The sequence below is a fragment of the Anguilla rostrata genome, chromosome 2 (assembly GCF_018555375.3).
Source record: "Anguilla rostrata isolate EN2019 chromosome 2, ASM1855537v3, whole genome shotgun sequence".
Taxonomy (NCBI): Eukaryota; Metazoa; Chordata; class Actinopteri; order Anguilliformes; family Anguillidae; genus Anguilla; species Anguilla rostrata.
Genome location: NC_057934.1, coordinates 13932891 through 13949610, shown reverse-complemented (window position 1 = coordinate 13949610; position 16720 = coordinate 13932891). Strand labels below are relative to the sequence as shown.

The window sequence follows — 16720 nt, the reverse complement described above, 5'->3', positions numbered from 1 at the left end:
TGTACAATCTACAATATAGCTAGGTAGTTACATCAGTGTGTGGCATACAAGCAGGCTGGCAAATGAAGAGCTACACATTCTTTCTAGTTGGCTAGTTAGGAAAAGGTCCTAGCAATCCAGGCATTAGCAAACCAGCAAGCTATGGTCAGCTAACTCTCAAACATTTTCTCCAACGTACTCAACACACGTTCATCGATATGTCCAGTATACCTACTTATGTATAAACTTACTCAGTTAAGTTCTTCAGAAAATCTTGATAGCACCGCACGCAATTCACATCAGGTCCAGTGTCCCGTGCTTCAGCCCATCTCCTTGATTCCCTACCTATCCTAACACTCTAGGGTGGGGGATGAAGGGGGCGGTGGGCGTGGAATGGAAAGGGATTTTTTCAGGAAATGATTTTGCAAAGGACGATGGTATACGTAGTATTAGACGACTACATCCATGATATCAGGCATTACATTTTGGGCTGATTTTACAAAATCATAATTAAAAAGCACGATCAAACAGATGAAATTATAATGTCTGATTTGTTTCAGATCAGCTTTGTGATATGTGGGCGGCAGTGTTGTATAATGGTTAGGAAATAAGACCTGTAAAAAGTTCAAAGTTGCGGGGTTGATTCCCGACTAAAACACTACTGTTGAACCCTTGATCAAGGTATTTAACTTGACATCTTACAGTATATATCTGTGGCTACTATTTAGTAAAAAATGCGATAGTAAAAAAAAAGAGGATCTGATTAAGTGCCTGCAATGCAATGATACACTTCTAATTATAAAATACTTCTAAATTGCATAATACATTATATTATATTTATTTGGCAGATGCTTTTATCAAAAGTGATGTACAATAAGTGCATATACAAATAATAATACAAAGTATGTGAGTGTCAATGGGTAGTACATTTGCTGGCCAGCAACAGTGACATCACTGGCCTATCCATGGCAAGCAGCCACATTGCTTGGTTTCATTCGTATGGTCTGTAAACAAAAGAAACAACCAACCTTCACTGGGAAAATATAAGGAAACAATCAAGGTCTGTTTCAATATTTAAAAGATCATTTACCTCTCGTGACAGGCATTTCCCTCTCCACACTGTGGCTCATTGTGGAGATGAGAGCTGAAAGGTCAGGTGACAGACCACAGAGTGTGAAGCACACTAGACTGAACTGCCTGAGTACTGGAGTTTTAAGAAATGCTCTGAAACAAATTAACCTAGGTTATTTTTACGTATTATATTATATTTAGCAGGTGCTCCAGAACAGGACCATTTACAGAACAGTACAGGCACGGCCACTGAGAGTAGCATAGTCAAAACATTGTCATTCCATAAAACATGATATGATAATTATGGATTGTACCAAATTATCAAGAACTAAATACAGATTAGCATAATTTGGTGATGAGAGAAAGCAGGCTTTCAGTTGAAGGAGGCAAGATGCAACATCATATTTCACAGAAGGTGACATCACCCCATCCATCCACAACAATGGTGTTATTAATAACAATAATAATTATAAGAATAATTATAATTACAATTGTAATGAATATAATAATTATAATGATAAGAATAATCATCATCATCATCATTATTATTATTGTTGTTGTTGCTGTTGTTATTTATTTATTTATTTTAGAATGAGGCACCGATCTTTCTCTCATGAGATAATCCTATCTCTTGTTATGCCATGTAAGGAGTGGGACCTGCAGTTGGAAACCTACCTCTGGTGTATATGCGTATGTTCAGAAAGAGGGGTGACCAGTCAGAGAAGCCACTCGCTGGACGCAGAGAGATTACTGAAGTTACCATGGACAGCCTGGGACAGAATCAATCATTCATCAACCCATCCTCTCGCAATTAAGCAGGACCAGTCGAGCATGCAAAGCTAATAATAACTTGTGACACCTGCTCTTTGCATACAGAAACAGAAGCTGTGGGTGGAAACGTGACGCAGCACTAGGTAGGTAGTACTGAGATCGGCTGATGTGTGACAGCCTTGGGGGGGGGGGGGCAGCATTGTGTAGGATTACATTATTGATGTGTATATTGTCTGGATTGTTTACAATGTATTTATTATATTTGTTGTCTATTGTCTGTAAAATGTACCTTTATTGTGCATGACAGAATTCAAATTGAATGAATTCAATTATGATCAAGTGTGTACGTATTTATTTGGCAGATACTCTTATCTACAATGAATATCAAGGTCACCACGGCAAGACACATCAAGTACACGTCACTACGGAAACAAGAACAAGGGCAAGCGGGAAACGAATGATTAAACACCCGATCACATCCCACCTCAGTACCGAGCGCTGGATGCGATTGGCTCTAAATCCATAGCCTGCCATTTTTCCCTAACAGCGGGGATATTCATCCATATGGCGTTGTGATGGAATATTTAAGCGCGAGACGAAAGTCCTCACATCCTGGATGGCAGAGAGCCCATGCGAAAACACAGAGCATGTTGAGCAGACGCACTTCCTCTCCCTCGAGCTGGAGCGCTCTCAAACAATAGCAATGAAACACATTTAGCAAGCGGGGAGGCTATTTTCAGAAAGGCAAAGGCAGTGTTGATTTTGTGAATGATTTAAATGATTTTAAATTGTCCTTTGAGGATTTTTTACCCTCTTTGTTAAGGGACAGCAGCAGAAAAACAGTAGAATGGAGGTATCAAAGTCAGTTTTCAAAGATCAGCCTGTTGATTCATCAAGACCCCCTTACGCCACGAGAAGCAATTTTTCCATTAACTGTGCAAGTCAAAATGGAAACATTACCATCTTAGGAAGTGTCAATATGAAACATGTTTCCTCAGAATTTGCACCTGGCCAGACTTGTCTAATTTGTTTCAGCCTTGTATTATCTTTAAAAATAATTACATCCATTATATTACAAGTCAATTTCACCCACACAGTCAAATAATATGTAAAAAGTCAAAATGTTTTGTTTGTCTCATTTGGCCATTCACAAAGAACACATAGAAGAACATTTTTTTTTTTCTTTCAAACGCTATATTTGATAATTTATTCAACATATTTCCTTTCAAAAAAATAGTCAGATTTCAAAACCTTGTGGTACTATAGAACAGACATCTTACTGGAATTCTGAAATCCTTTGATATGGGAGTTAGGGTACATATCTTGTTCAAAAGTACAAAAACAGAAACCCACCCAGAACTTCAGTCCACATTCCCTAACCACAAGTCTAAGCGTAGAATATTTGTGTAAAATCCTTCTCAGTTTTTTTCCTATCCAGCATGCTGCTCTCTTCCATTCCCCCACAAGCTTGCCTGTGCTTTCACAGTTGGATATTCTGTGTGTGTGTGTGTGTGTGTGTGTAACTGTGTGTGTGTTGTGTGTGTATGTATGTGTGTGTGTGTGTGTGTGATTGCACATGTGTGTGTGCGTATGTGTGTTTGTGTGTGCACTCACGTGTATGTGTGCACACGCGCATTTTTGTGTGTGTGTGTTTGTGTGTGTGTGTGTATTTGGAGCAACCTCCTCAGCCCAACACAGTGCATAAGACTATAGTCCAGTGCAGTCAGCACTTTCTGACACAGAGAGTTATTGCAGGATACTGTAGCAGTATAAAGCCATCTTGGGAACATTTACAAAGCCTACTGCCAGCAGACCCCCCACAGGGCCAACCGCTTGCCTTTAAGGTGCACCATGGGTATGTCTGTGACAAATGGAACCGTACTTACTATTATTATTTCACATTTTTTTGTCAGTAGTACCTTCATATTTTGTTACAACAATATAAACAATATAATATATATGAAAAGGAAAACGAGTTCCACTGAAGAATATACAGTCTGGTGACCAGGGTTGCTGATGGCTGCTTATAAAAAAATGGTTAAGGGAAGGGGAACGTAAGATTGGTGATGGGGAGAGGCTAACATCCAGTGTATTCAGATGTGATCCGGGCTATTCCTTCCAGAGGTGAGTGGTATATATCTCCTAAATTACCCACATAAACCATGCCTATGGTCAAAGCACTCCTTTCACCTCTGAAAAAGAAATAAACAGGGAGACTGTGTATAGACTTGTGGGGAGAGGCATTGTCTGCCTTTCGCTTGCTAGTTCTACAGAGTTGTAGTTTCAAAAAGAATAGAAAATCACAGGGTCCTCCAGGATTTATACGTACGTTTCATGCTATCACTTGCGGTCCTATGGTTTCAAGTAGAAAAGTGTAGTTCTTCCATTGTCTTTCCCTCATTTGCATTCTTGGAGACAGTACTGTTTACACACATGGGAACTGCAGTTTTGAAAAAAAAAAAAAAAAGTCTACTGCAGCCTGCTGGTCAGATTTAGACTTTCTCCAGATGAAGATTTTTGCTTCATTCATGTGTTGCTTAAACTTATTTAGTACACAAAGGTTCTTTTGATTTCACTCGGCTTACTAAGCCCACAACACAAATCCGCCTTACTGCATGGCTAATTATTCATGAAAATATTGTTTGATTATGTTCTGCCACCCAGTGGTCACAGCAAACACAGCAGTCTTCTATTTGCTGTTTTCCATACCATGCCCCAGATAAGCCAATGGGCCTATTCTGTGCCAAACTGTATACCCCGAGGACACAGCTTTAATACAAAATGACACGGGCGCGAGTTGTGTGTGATTTACCGACATCTTCACCTGTAGAGAAAAGCCATAAATTCTATTTCCCAATGTATGAGACATCTTGAAGATGGACCAATAGATGGGGTGTGGTACCAAGCTGACACAACTTCATAACTCAGCACAATGTGCGTATTAAGAGACTGCCTTACATTTTTTTATTCATTTGGAACCCATTCTTGTTCTTGACTCATGGGTTTGCATTTGACATGTTGAACAATTATACACATTAAATTTATACTTGTAGTTATCTTGTTAGCTCAGTTCCCTCACCACTATTAGTATTAATACTTAATACTTCTCCTGGGGACTTCCTGCCTTCTTATGATAGCTTATGATAGATTATCCTCTCCACTGACCCATCGGAGAGCAACAAATCTCTCACTGACTTCTCACAAGTGTCAGAGCTGTACAGTGTATTTACAGTGCTTTGCTCTATGCTGGTCTGGGTCCTACAGTATGTCAACAACACATATACGCATATTTACCTATCAACAGAGCATTCGTCTTTGCAGATGCATGGGTAGGAGCAAGGGTTAAAAATATATCCGTTACCATAGAGATTTAGGTGACCAGTTTTGAAAACGGCAGATCTTACTGCGCAAGTACATTCCAGCTTTTAAGTCGGCATACTTTGAGAAGATATTCAGTAAAAAGGGCTGGGGGAATTCACATCGGCTGAATCTATTCCCTGGGGAGCAGAACAGCGACATCAAAAGTCCACTTGCGATTTACAGAACGTCCACTTAACATTTTTATGATGATGAAAACATGACAGAGACCATGAGGCTTCAAGTGACAGATGGCGGAGACGTCATCGTTCAAACCTACAGAATGTTGTGCTTTTGGAGGGCTCTCTCCTGCAGCTGTTTGAGGCATTACTCAATGATTGGACCTTCAGGGCTGTTTCTTAGAACATCACAAATGTTACGGGAAAGCTGAAAGTGGGGAGGGGGTGATATTTATTTGCCTTTTCCTGAAAGGCTTCTATAATTTTTTTCTGGGAATGCAATAATCCACCATATTAAATGAATTAAGGAGTTCGTACGCTTCTCATTGCTGATGTTGCACTGATTAGCAAAGCCGTACTGTAAGATAGCAGGCTGTTTCGCTGAAATCACTAGCTGCTCTCCAGCACAAAGAAAATTGATTAATAAAGATTTTGATCTCCCTGCTAGCTATAGATGTTACAATAGATCCACACATTGGCCCACACATTGGCTGCAGATATATATACATCCGTGTGGAGGTCTGCATTTTGCAGGGATTTCACCATCACCAGTTCTGCAGAAAGCACAACAATTTCACGTGTGTGCTACTCTAATTCACAGGCAGTGTCCATGTAGCCTTACAACACTTGACTATAGCATCAGACTGTAACTCACCACATATTCCACTGTCTAAAACTGTAATTTAACTGTTATTCAGCTCACAGTTGAGCCCAAACTGACAAATTACCAGTATATACATTTTTTAAAAGGGTCATGATTTGAATTGAGAACATCTATCCAAAGTATACAGTGAGTCATACAATACAATAATCCCTTGCTTGACCTGAAATGGTTAATTTGAAAAACGCTGCCAGAACTTTAACGATGGCATGAGAACAGGCCATGGACTTACATGGAAAAAGTCTAAAAATAAAACAGCCTCAATAACAGGCCTTTTCCTTTTACAAAATAATATTATTTTCTGCTTAAAACTTACCAAACTTGTAAGACATGTACCATTTGTTGGCAAGGGTATAATAATGCACACCTAAAGCAAAATGTATATCATAGCTCAGGCATACCACAACAGAACACTAAGTGAATCATTTGTGTCGCTTTTGATTTGCAAGTTTATTATGCATGTCATTGTACATTATATTTTCTATTGTACATAATTGCAATTATACGAACACATTTAAGATTTTGCCTGAACTTTAATTTGGCTGGCAAATTAAAGGCTGTATGGTTTGACAATAAAGTATCTTTCAGAGGCAGCACATTCTTTAAATTTTCTCCTCCAGTGAACTCTGATAACAGTGTATTTGTGTATACAGTAGATGTCATCAGTGGTGGTTGATTGTGCAGGTGTACTTCTGAATAACTGCACGCTTTGGTATATAAACACAGCTGTGCTCCTGTGAGTTTATGACAAGTGTGTGTGTGTGTGTGTGTGCATGTGAGTGTGTATGCACGCATGCATGTATGGGTGTCTACGTGCATGTACCTACATGTGCGCGTACAGTAAGTGTTTGCACATGTGTGAATGCACACATGCATTTAGACGTATTCCAGGCAGGAGTCAATAGGAAAATAGGATACAGTCTTTTGGCTTTGGATTGAGCTGTCCTGGATAGGTTCATAGCAAGGGTCAGAGGACAAGGGTCAGAGTTTGGCTTTGTGTTTGGGTTTCTGGAGTGGAGGGGGGAGTCCATGTGGACTGGGATAGCTCCGTGGCTGATGTAGAATCCAGTTGTGGTACCTGTACTAGAACCCATAGTGAAATCTAAACACAAGACCAAAATGGCTTTGATTGCAGAAAAACTTCCACATTAGTAACTTTCATTCAGCACAGGGTATAGAACCATGAAACTGCCCCTAACATTTTTTTTTCTATTGATTTAGGAGGGCTGCCATAACTTTCGCACATCCCTGTGAGGGTGTTTTAAGCATTCACTGCAGTGAGTCAGCTCCTGTATCTACCCATTAGCAGCTCTCCCACCCTGCTCCTGGACGCAGCACGATCACACGCACCAAAAGCAATGCCAGAAAGCCATTAATTATTCACATGCATTTCCAAAATAAAATTGAACAGGGGTTTGTGAAAACTTCTTCCTACTGCGGTCTATGACCATAGTGTGATAAATCTAAACGTTCCAAAAATTGTTCCAAGACGCATGGAGATTATTAAATCATGAACAAATAAACAATGCAGTACAGACACTTATTAGATCTTGCACAGTATCCAATGTAGATTTCAAAGGGTAAGCTAAATCAAATAATTCCAAATTTAACAGGTGGTCAGATCATTTCTACCATGCTATAGCCAAGAGCCACACTACACTACTGGGGGTTCTTTTAGCATTTCTATGCTGATCCAAAACAAAGGAGTTGGCATAACATTAGCCAAATCATGATTATCTCATATTCCCATTCAGCATCGATGTTACAGTTTAATGTTTTTATCTTCTAAATGGAAAACATCTCCAATAGTCATACCATTGCAATAATCATGGCAGCAACTGTTCAATTATCAGTTAAGATATCAAACGTACTGTAAAACAATCAAAAAATTCAAAATGGAGTGATCTGAAATCATTCGGCCTTCAATGTACCCACAAATCATCATATGGCCAGACTGGATACACTGCAGATAGCTAAAATGGCGTCCTCTTGTAAGTTATAACATATCGCCTGCACAACCAATAGAAATGGCAAAGCTTAAGAGTTAGGCACAATTATGGCGATGTAATTTTCCTTGGGCAGTTTACAGCCACTCTCCAAAACACAAGCAGAACATAGAGAGATAGAAACAGGGGCACTCAGCAGAACAGGCCGGGTCTTGCTCTACCCATAATTCTTTTGGTGCAAGCTGGGGGAAAGTCCCCTGAGGTGGAGCTACTATTTTAACTAAATGATACAGCAGCAGCTGAAAATGTCAAGCTTCATAACAGATTTATAGGGTTCAGATCTGGCATTCTTCTTAAATGTTTATAGATGTAAAAGTCAGCTGGTTGCCAAAGGGCACACAGCCAGTGTATATAGGGTGGCAGGGTGGGAAATGGGACATGGAAGTCCACAGTGCACAGTGACATGGCACCAGACAAATAGCCACATCCTCAAAGGAAGCCTAACTATGGGTTATCAGGGTTGAGGACCGTCTGTGAGGGAAATATTGCCACTGATCCCACGCTACAAAAAGAAGTTAACAAAGGCTGGCAGCTTCACAGTGAAAATCGCCCTTTATTGTTGTTAAGATGTAGAAAGCAGAGCTGACTTCATCATCAAAGCCAGCCGCTGAACATGAACAATTTAAAGGAGCGTGTTTCTCAAGGACAGTGTGTTTTGCTTACTATTACGATTGCAAGATAATGCAGTCTACATCTGATTACTACTAAGTGCTATTTCAGCTTTTTATTATGATTTAATATATTAACATATACTTTAAAAATGTTTATTTTTTCATGATGGAAAGCAGCAGGAAAAAGCACTATCATATCATGTTCACAAAGTTTAAGTATTTGACAACTTGCCCTAACTGACGTGAGCACTTGAAAGAGTTCTCTGAAATACACGCATGATAAACTGCACAGCTGACAGGAGATGATGAAACTGAAGCCACCTGAACTCCTAATATACTGTCCTGAAAATATGGTACACTCTAGAGGGGGACATTCTGTAGAGAGAGAGAGAAATCACACACACACACACAGACACTCAGAGTCAGGGATCGATATTTGTCGCTTTGGGCTTCGGTTACTTGAGAGCTAAGATTCAAGGCTAATGACTTGTGCCTGGGATATTATATGACAGGTGCTAGGCCTCACCTGGATAAAGGCAATCATATATAACCTGAATAGACTGGTCCTTCAGCCAGCTATATATCTAAAGTTCGGTCATCTGCAGGCCTATTGCTTTGTATTGGAAATGCACACACACGCACACACATACACACACAGGGCATGTATTGTACTCAAAAGACTTACAATAGATGGCAATTGTGTTAAATGCACAGAAGGCATACATACAAATAGCCTACTTGCATGTGTAATGTAGCAATTTCTTTGCAAATGACTCTACATAGAATCAGAAAAATGTTATTCTGAGAAAGTAGGCAGAGAGTCCATTACATGATTACATTTTCCTACCACTGCTCTGTGCTTACATGCAGAGCAAAGTAATTGATGTATCTCTTGCGCACGTTGTTAAAGCAAGCGTACCCTGGCTGACCTCGATAAACCTCTGCCCATGGAACGCAAAAGGGTTCATGAAGAGCGACAGTTTTGGCGTGGGTGCGTGTCCTTTCGTCCAAGTGAAAGGCTCACGTGCCCCCCCAGACACGCTGAGTCACTGCCTGGATTGAGGCAGGGGTCGGAGATTGCACCGGGACGTAATTAAAAACGGCCCAGCATCCCCAATGCATCACTTCTGTCAAATGGGCGTGCCGGCGCAACGCACCCATGTGTGTAAGGACAAACAGCCCTGCCTCTCGTATTATAAAGCCTTGCATAATGGCCCTTGCAAATGATAAATAGCCGTGCGCTAGCCACACTTTTCTTTGCATGGAGGGGGTAATAGCAAAGAAGGTAAGTGAGTCACCCCTAAGATGGACTGCCATTTCCTGCTACTCATCAATTCACTCTGCCAGAACAAATTGAAGACAGCAGTTGCCAAAACACACTAGCCACTTGACAAAATGATTTCTCTGACTTTAACTCTTACTGCATATAATTCATGATGTGACTGATCCTTATACGTAAATGCCCGTAGTTTTCAAGTTCAAGTCAGCTGTTACCACAAAAACTCAATTATTATCAAACTGTTATTCATACACTTTATATACACTGCCATATATTGTATATATTACTTACTTTTTTGAAGGGCTAAATTAACATTTTGACTTTCCCAATATATCAAATTAGGTGAAGTCTCAATGCAGATGCTAACTGTGATGAGGCAGCCGGCGTAAGCATCGCTGCATATGGTCACACAGGCTGGCTACCAGCTGCCTGGCCCTCTGTTCCCTGGCACATATGCAGGGTTCAGTCCAGGTCCCTGACTCGGTCACATACAGTAGAGCTGGTGTGCCTCCCAGCAATTAGCAAGGCTCTCCAAAACAACTTCTTAGCAGAGATTAGCGCGAGTGTTGTCATTTTGCTTTCCCTGACATCCCCCAAGCAGCCACGTAGCCGTTACCCAACAACATTTTCTACTTAGAGTTTCAACCTTTTAGCGAGGCTAGACCTCCAATTAGACAGACCATGAAATCAGACACTCCCCCAGGCAAGACATTGCACTCTTCCTCTGCTCTGTGTCAAATGTACTTAGCTTCCATTAATAAGAAATTAGCTTTAAATGGAAAAGATTTAACTTGCAATTTTGGCCATGTTACACTTTTACCATTTTATATATAACTAAAGATTGTAACTGTGAAATGCCTGATTTTAATACAATTGTTAGACATTAGTTCTTTTGATTACTGGCGATAAATTCCTTAATATATTTTAGTGACCCCCAGAGGCTTCAGGACACTTGCTAGGATTTACTGTTATAAAAGCTCTTCTATCTAACCTTGTGAGGTGGGCACCTTCAGGGAAAGAATAGAAATATGAGATTATCTCCACATGCCCAGCACACACACACTGACTGGGCAGGCTGGTGTGGACAGCAGGTAGAAGAGCTTCTCTTAGAAACACTGACAGGAAAGAGGGAGATATATATCAACTGCTAACGCACACACACACACACACGTGCACACACGCGCACACACACACATGCACACGTGCGCGTGCACGCACACACACACACACACACATGCACACACGGACTGACACACACCCAAACACACACGTGTCCACACACAGACAAAACTCACGCATGTACTGTAGGTGCCATGTATCGCAGTGGAATACACCCATTTTATCCCATAAGGCGGCGCTCTTTCCTACCAGCCAGAATAACCCCAGCATGCTTAGCTACCCACCCTCCCTGGGGGACCCACCCCATTACGGGGAGGATTATGCTCTGCACAAAAGCAAACCAAATTAAAGAGAATCATCTCCCGATTTGGGCAAGCAGCCTACTCCATACTGATAGCATCAGGCTGACAGCCGTGCCGCAGCAGAAAAATCAGGGCCGAACGATTTTCCCCCTCTTTTGTTTTTAGGAAAGCGCCTGCCGGGGTTGCCCCTGTGCCCTTGGCACCGTACCAGCGTCTAGAGCTGGTTGCTCCGCGGGCGCGTCCACGGTTACGGAGGGGGTTCCCCTCAGGCGGCCTCGTCAGCCCCCCAGAAAACGGAGCGACCAGCTGGAACTCAAACAGGAGGGGAGGACGCTACACAACAGGCTCTGGAGCGATTGGTGGATGAGCACACCAGTGCAAAGTGAGCTGAGCACTCATACAAAATGCAGAGGATTCACAGAAACGCGCTCCTCTATCTTTCTCCTCCTGTGACAGACATATTTCTCTGGCGTTTTTACTGCCGGGAAAAAAAAAATCACATTATCTGAAAAATATGCCATCACGGCGCACCAAATTACTCCCTCCAATTTGCCGTTTCAAGTACCGCTCCAGTTAAAACTTTTCACAAACCGCTATCAGTTTCAACATTCATCAGACGAGAAAAGCTCAGGGCAGTGTAAAATGATTCGATGGTGTCTAACACTAATGCAAAGTGAATCTGGCAGAGGTCTAAAGGCTGATTGTCTCTCGAGCGGTTGTGTAAATGCCAGGCAGCTGGCACAGCTCTGGTGTCAGATCTCTCCAGGTGCTCATCGCCGGGGCGATGCCAGTTTTTTACGCGACACCAGGCTGGCGAGGCTGGCACCGGCGGGGTCTAGCACTCCTCCTGACGGGCAATGCTCTTGGCTCGGGAACACTGACTTTGGCACACCGTGGGCACAGCGTGCCACGGGCAGATATCTGATGGCATACCGCCGCAGGGCCATCAGCTCTCGTTGAGTTACCGAGGCCCTCTGCCAAGGGCGGGCCCAGCTCTCTGCGGGTCAGGAGGAGGTGCACTTTTCTAAATCCCATCTCATGCTCTCTCTCTCACACACACACATACACATGCATGCGCACACACACACAGAATGACATCTTTTTTGGCCTTACTGTCGGAGCACAAGGCAGGTAATGACCTGTTTATTTAAAATATCACAAAACGGCAGGATACACCGGTGTATTTCAGTCAGAAAAGTATATAAAGAGATCAAAATAGACCGGTCCTTTATGAAAAATGAATTATTCTCTCTGAATTCTCTCCTGGATCCGGGACAAGCTGCACTGCAGTAGCCCCAGCCATCTAAAATGTGGCAGCATAGTCAAAGGCCTTGCATAGAAAACAGGAATGTTTTCTTTGAGTGCAGTTGTTGGTGATTGCAGAGCACACCTGACATGTGAGCGATGATGGTCCCCAGTCTACTTTTCAATCCTACTAAAGTGCTGCTGAGCAAGGAAAAGCATGCCATGTAGAACAGTGCACATAAAATATGAAGCATTTATCATTTTATTTGTAAGGGGAGTAAAATGAGGCTGTTTCCACGTCCAGTGCCCCACTGCCTTGTGCTCTGTGATGATGCTGTGGTATTTTTTGTTGTTTTTTTGTAGATTCCCACAGCTGTGGTCATAATCGTGACGGATGTGTCAGGGGTTCACCCCTTGGGGACGTGGCAACTACAAGCCGTTGGTCTATCCACATATGTATCGAAGAAATTGACCAACAGTGAATTCAGACTGACCCTCGTTTACACATCTGATAAGGCATATAAGCAAAGGAGCATTGTAAGCCAAAATTTTCACCACTTGCTTGGTTAAATCACACTGCTTGAATGTCACACTACGCTTAATGACAAAATATAGTACTTACAATTACATTACAGTGTGACCTGTACGTTCCATGGTAAATCAATGACCAAGATTAGAAATCATCACCAGAAGATGGCACTAATAACCTCCATAAGACCAATCTTTTTAGCAAGTTCTTAAACTTGCTAACAATACTTTGCAAACTCACTGAAGGAAACTGTTCTCGTTCTCTTTTTGCAACTGAGCATTAGTTGAGCCATTCAAATAAGTATTAGGCTATAATTATACTAGCCTGCTGTATTATATTAACACAAATCTATGCATCTCATTAATGTAAAACTGTTCAACTCTAATGTCCAACTCCATCTATCCATCCATTGGGCAACAGTGTAGTATAATGGGTAAGGAGCTGGTTTTGTAACCTAAAGGTCACAGGTTCAATTCCTGGGTAAAACACTGCTGTTGTACCCTTGAGCAAGGTACTTAACCTGCATTTCTTCAGTTTATATCTAGGTGTATAAATAGATGCCATGTAAAAGTTGTGTAAGTTGCTCTGGATAAGAGCGCCTGCTAAATGCCTGTAATGTAATCTATATCCACTTATCCTGATCAGGTTCTGCAGCCTATCAAAGCATGCATTGGGTGACAGGCTCAACTAAATAAATGAACAGAATATTGCTTTTAAGTCATCCTGAACCGATGCTCTTAAAGGTCAATATCTAGTTAACTTGTATCCTTAGGCATGCGTCCTTAGACAACTGATACTGCAATGGACTGGCCAGAATATTTCTGACCGATATTACTACAAAAATCTGTCAATGAGAGTCATATGAATATTCACAGATTTTGGTGGTCCATCATTTCACATAATCGACTTTTGGATTTAATAAAAGGGATAAGCTATATCAAAATGGGATTCATATAAAAGCGATATATACAAAAATCCACTACTCAGAGATGTAGGCTATGTCATATGAATATCACTAGACAGTAATGGCTTTTGGCGACTCATATTCGGAAACATGACTTTTGAACTTAATTAGTGAAAAGGATAGGCCTATATTGAATTTATTATTTCTCAATATTAGCAAGGTGATGCTTTGGTGGGTAGCTACAACAATAAACTCATATGACAATATGATATGAATAACAACATTGTACATGATTACGATGGGAGAAATCAATACCGTAGGCCTAATCAATACTAGTAGCCCATAGTTATTGTTTCAATTCTGAGGTTTGGGACTGAACAGACATAGAAATAAACAATCAAGCATTTTGGCACTCTTTCATTCACAAAAGGGTCCTGTTTCTGAAATAAATAAATAAATAAATAAATAAGCAAACAAATAGGCAAACATGAGCATCTGGAAAATCAATTTTGATTTGTATACTGTTTACACTGTAGTGGTATATGGTGGACCAATCATGTAATTATCATTAATAAACATGTACATTGCACGACATATATTAATTTGACTCCATTATTGACATTTGTTAGTGAATTCGGGGATAGCAAAGTTAGTAATGTACATCATTTTTTAGCTGATAAAGATTTCTAAGAGGGATATTTTTACAGGGACAGCCTTCCTGCAATAGCTCAAATAAAAACAGGACAAGGATGGTGGTGTAGATCGTGAGAAACATTAATCTCCAGTATATTACTGTAGCAAACGTCAACATCATGACATAATTTGCTACATAGTTTGTCCAATTCAAATTATTGCGCTCTTGAACTAAAACGCTGTGTGAACAACTACTCCCACAGTCCCTCTCGTTTTACATGTTTACGTATTTAAGTGCACGCAATGCCGCAATTCCACTACTTGCTCAAATGTCTTAGCCCCTAACACCCGATCTAAATTCATCTGGACTAAACCTTAATTCTATTTCTTAACATAATGTAAACGCATTGTGCTGATTCTGAGTCAGTACTTGGGGACAGCCTCTATCTCACTCTCTCTCGAACTACTAGCCCGCCCCCCACGACCCGCCTACACACTGTTGTTCATTTTCCTTCTCGAATGGTTGCCTTCTGAATATACCAATAACATCGCAGCTTACTGACGCTGCGCCCGGCGGTTTAAACGTCACATCCTAATATCTGTCACGCTGATTGGACCAGATTGTGCTTGCGGCGAGGTGACGCTGCTGTTGGCATCGAAGGAACGAGGGAGGGGGAACCCGAATGGAAGCCATCGGCGCAGCAAAACCAAGTCAATCGAGTTTGAAATAACCAAATAGATAGAAATAACTGAAAGTTAACTTTAAAAACTTACTTTATTCTTGACCTTGGTGCTACGAGGTTTGCTGCACTACTCGAAGGAGATCAATTTGGGTTTTCTGGAAGTAGTTGCCACCTTGTTTATATTTTGCGAGCAAGCTTAAAGGAGGCCCAGTCGGGTGCAAGTGGAGAGAAGCGGCCGTCTCGGATTGTGAGTGGAGTGGTTTGGCCTGTTAGAGCGCCAAGTAAGTCATTTATTGCAACTGTTCAATATTCAGTAGTGATGGAAAATATAGCTAAGGTACGAATTGTGTAATAACATAAGGTAACTATCTTGCCTGATTGCTTATGCAGGCATCGAAATAGCTAGTGTTGGTTGCTAGCTAATAGATTAGCCTTCTAGATAGCTATCTAGCAAGCATTCAGCGGTGTTCATTGGTGTCCCCGTCTCGATTTACTAGGCTATTAGCGTTAGCTAGAAACATCTAACTTCTAATGTGTATTTTGTGCTAACACGTCGTCAACTGTCGGTCCTCGCAATATAGACAGTTACATGTATCGGAATCATTCAATGATTTATTTAGCTGCTGCCTAACCCGTTAGTTTTGGTTGAGACGAAAGGCAGTTTTAACTTTAGCTTAGCTAGCGGTCTCTAGTTAGCAGCCATAGTCCAGTCAGGGTTACCAAGATGGGGAATTGGAACTTGCTACCGTTAGATACTAACGTTAGCTACATCTTTCGTGTTCACATAGCTGCAACCGAGGAGGCAAACTGCATTTTCAGACTACGTTAACATGCTAACTATGCGGTGCTGTCATTTTGGAAATTACATGAACGTTAGCTAGCTTGTTTGGGTAACGTTAGTTGATGTTGGCTAACGTTAGGTAGCCAGTCGCGCGTTATCAATTTTCGCTGTTGATGATAGCGCTTCCAACGCAAAACATAGAATCAGTCTGCGTATTACTAGTTTAACTTACGTAGCCATTTAATTCGCCCTCTACAGTAGCTAGCTACATTCGGCTTTTTAGCTTTCTAGGTGAGCTGGTTTTGACGTGTTTTAGCGCTTCAGATTTATCTTGGGCTATGTAGTGCTAGCGAAAATAACAGTAGCTAACGTCAGCTAACCAAATCGAACTCTAGCTGGCTATTAACACCGTTAGCTACCTACCTAGATACCATAGGCAGTGGAAATGCTAGTTAGCTAGATAGTGTCAGCACTTACTGGGCTAACGTTTTTGCAGTTAGCTAGACATATTTGAGAACTTTATCATAGATTTGCTTGTTTCCCTATATTAAAACAACGTAGCTACAAGTACGTAACACTATATAAGTGTAAGTGGCCTAGCTTGCAACGT

At 41.3% G+C, this 16720-nt stretch overlaps 2 protein-coding genes across 12 annotated transcripts in view; one reads left to right on the top strand and one right to left on the bottom strand.

Annotated features, from left to right (window-relative positions):
* plekha1b (pleckstrin homology domain containing, family A (phosphoinositide binding specific) member 1b) overlaps positions 1 to 368 on the bottom strand; it is a 29021-nt gene extending 28653 nt beyond the window's left edge. For all 10 annotated transcript variants that reach the window (XM_064320658.1, XM_064320661.1, XM_064320657.1 and 7 more), the window contains exon 1: positions 231 to 368. The gene's annotated coding sequence lies outside the window, so the exon portion shown is untranslated. The remainder of the gene's footprint in view (positions 1 to 230) is intronic.
* Positions 369 to 15257: 14889 nt separating this feature from the next.
* The window catches only part of waplb (WAPL cohesin release factor b), a 39802-nt gene continuing 38339 nt past the window's right edge, over positions 15258 to 16720 (top strand). Inside the window, exon 1 of one of the 2 annotated variants that reach the window (XM_064320656.1) lies at positions 15258 to 15576. The gene's annotated coding sequence lies outside the window, so the exon portion shown is untranslated. Of the gene's footprint in view, positions 15611 to 16720 lie in introns of both variants that reach the window. The other variant, XM_064320655.1, reaches the window with a different exon arrangement.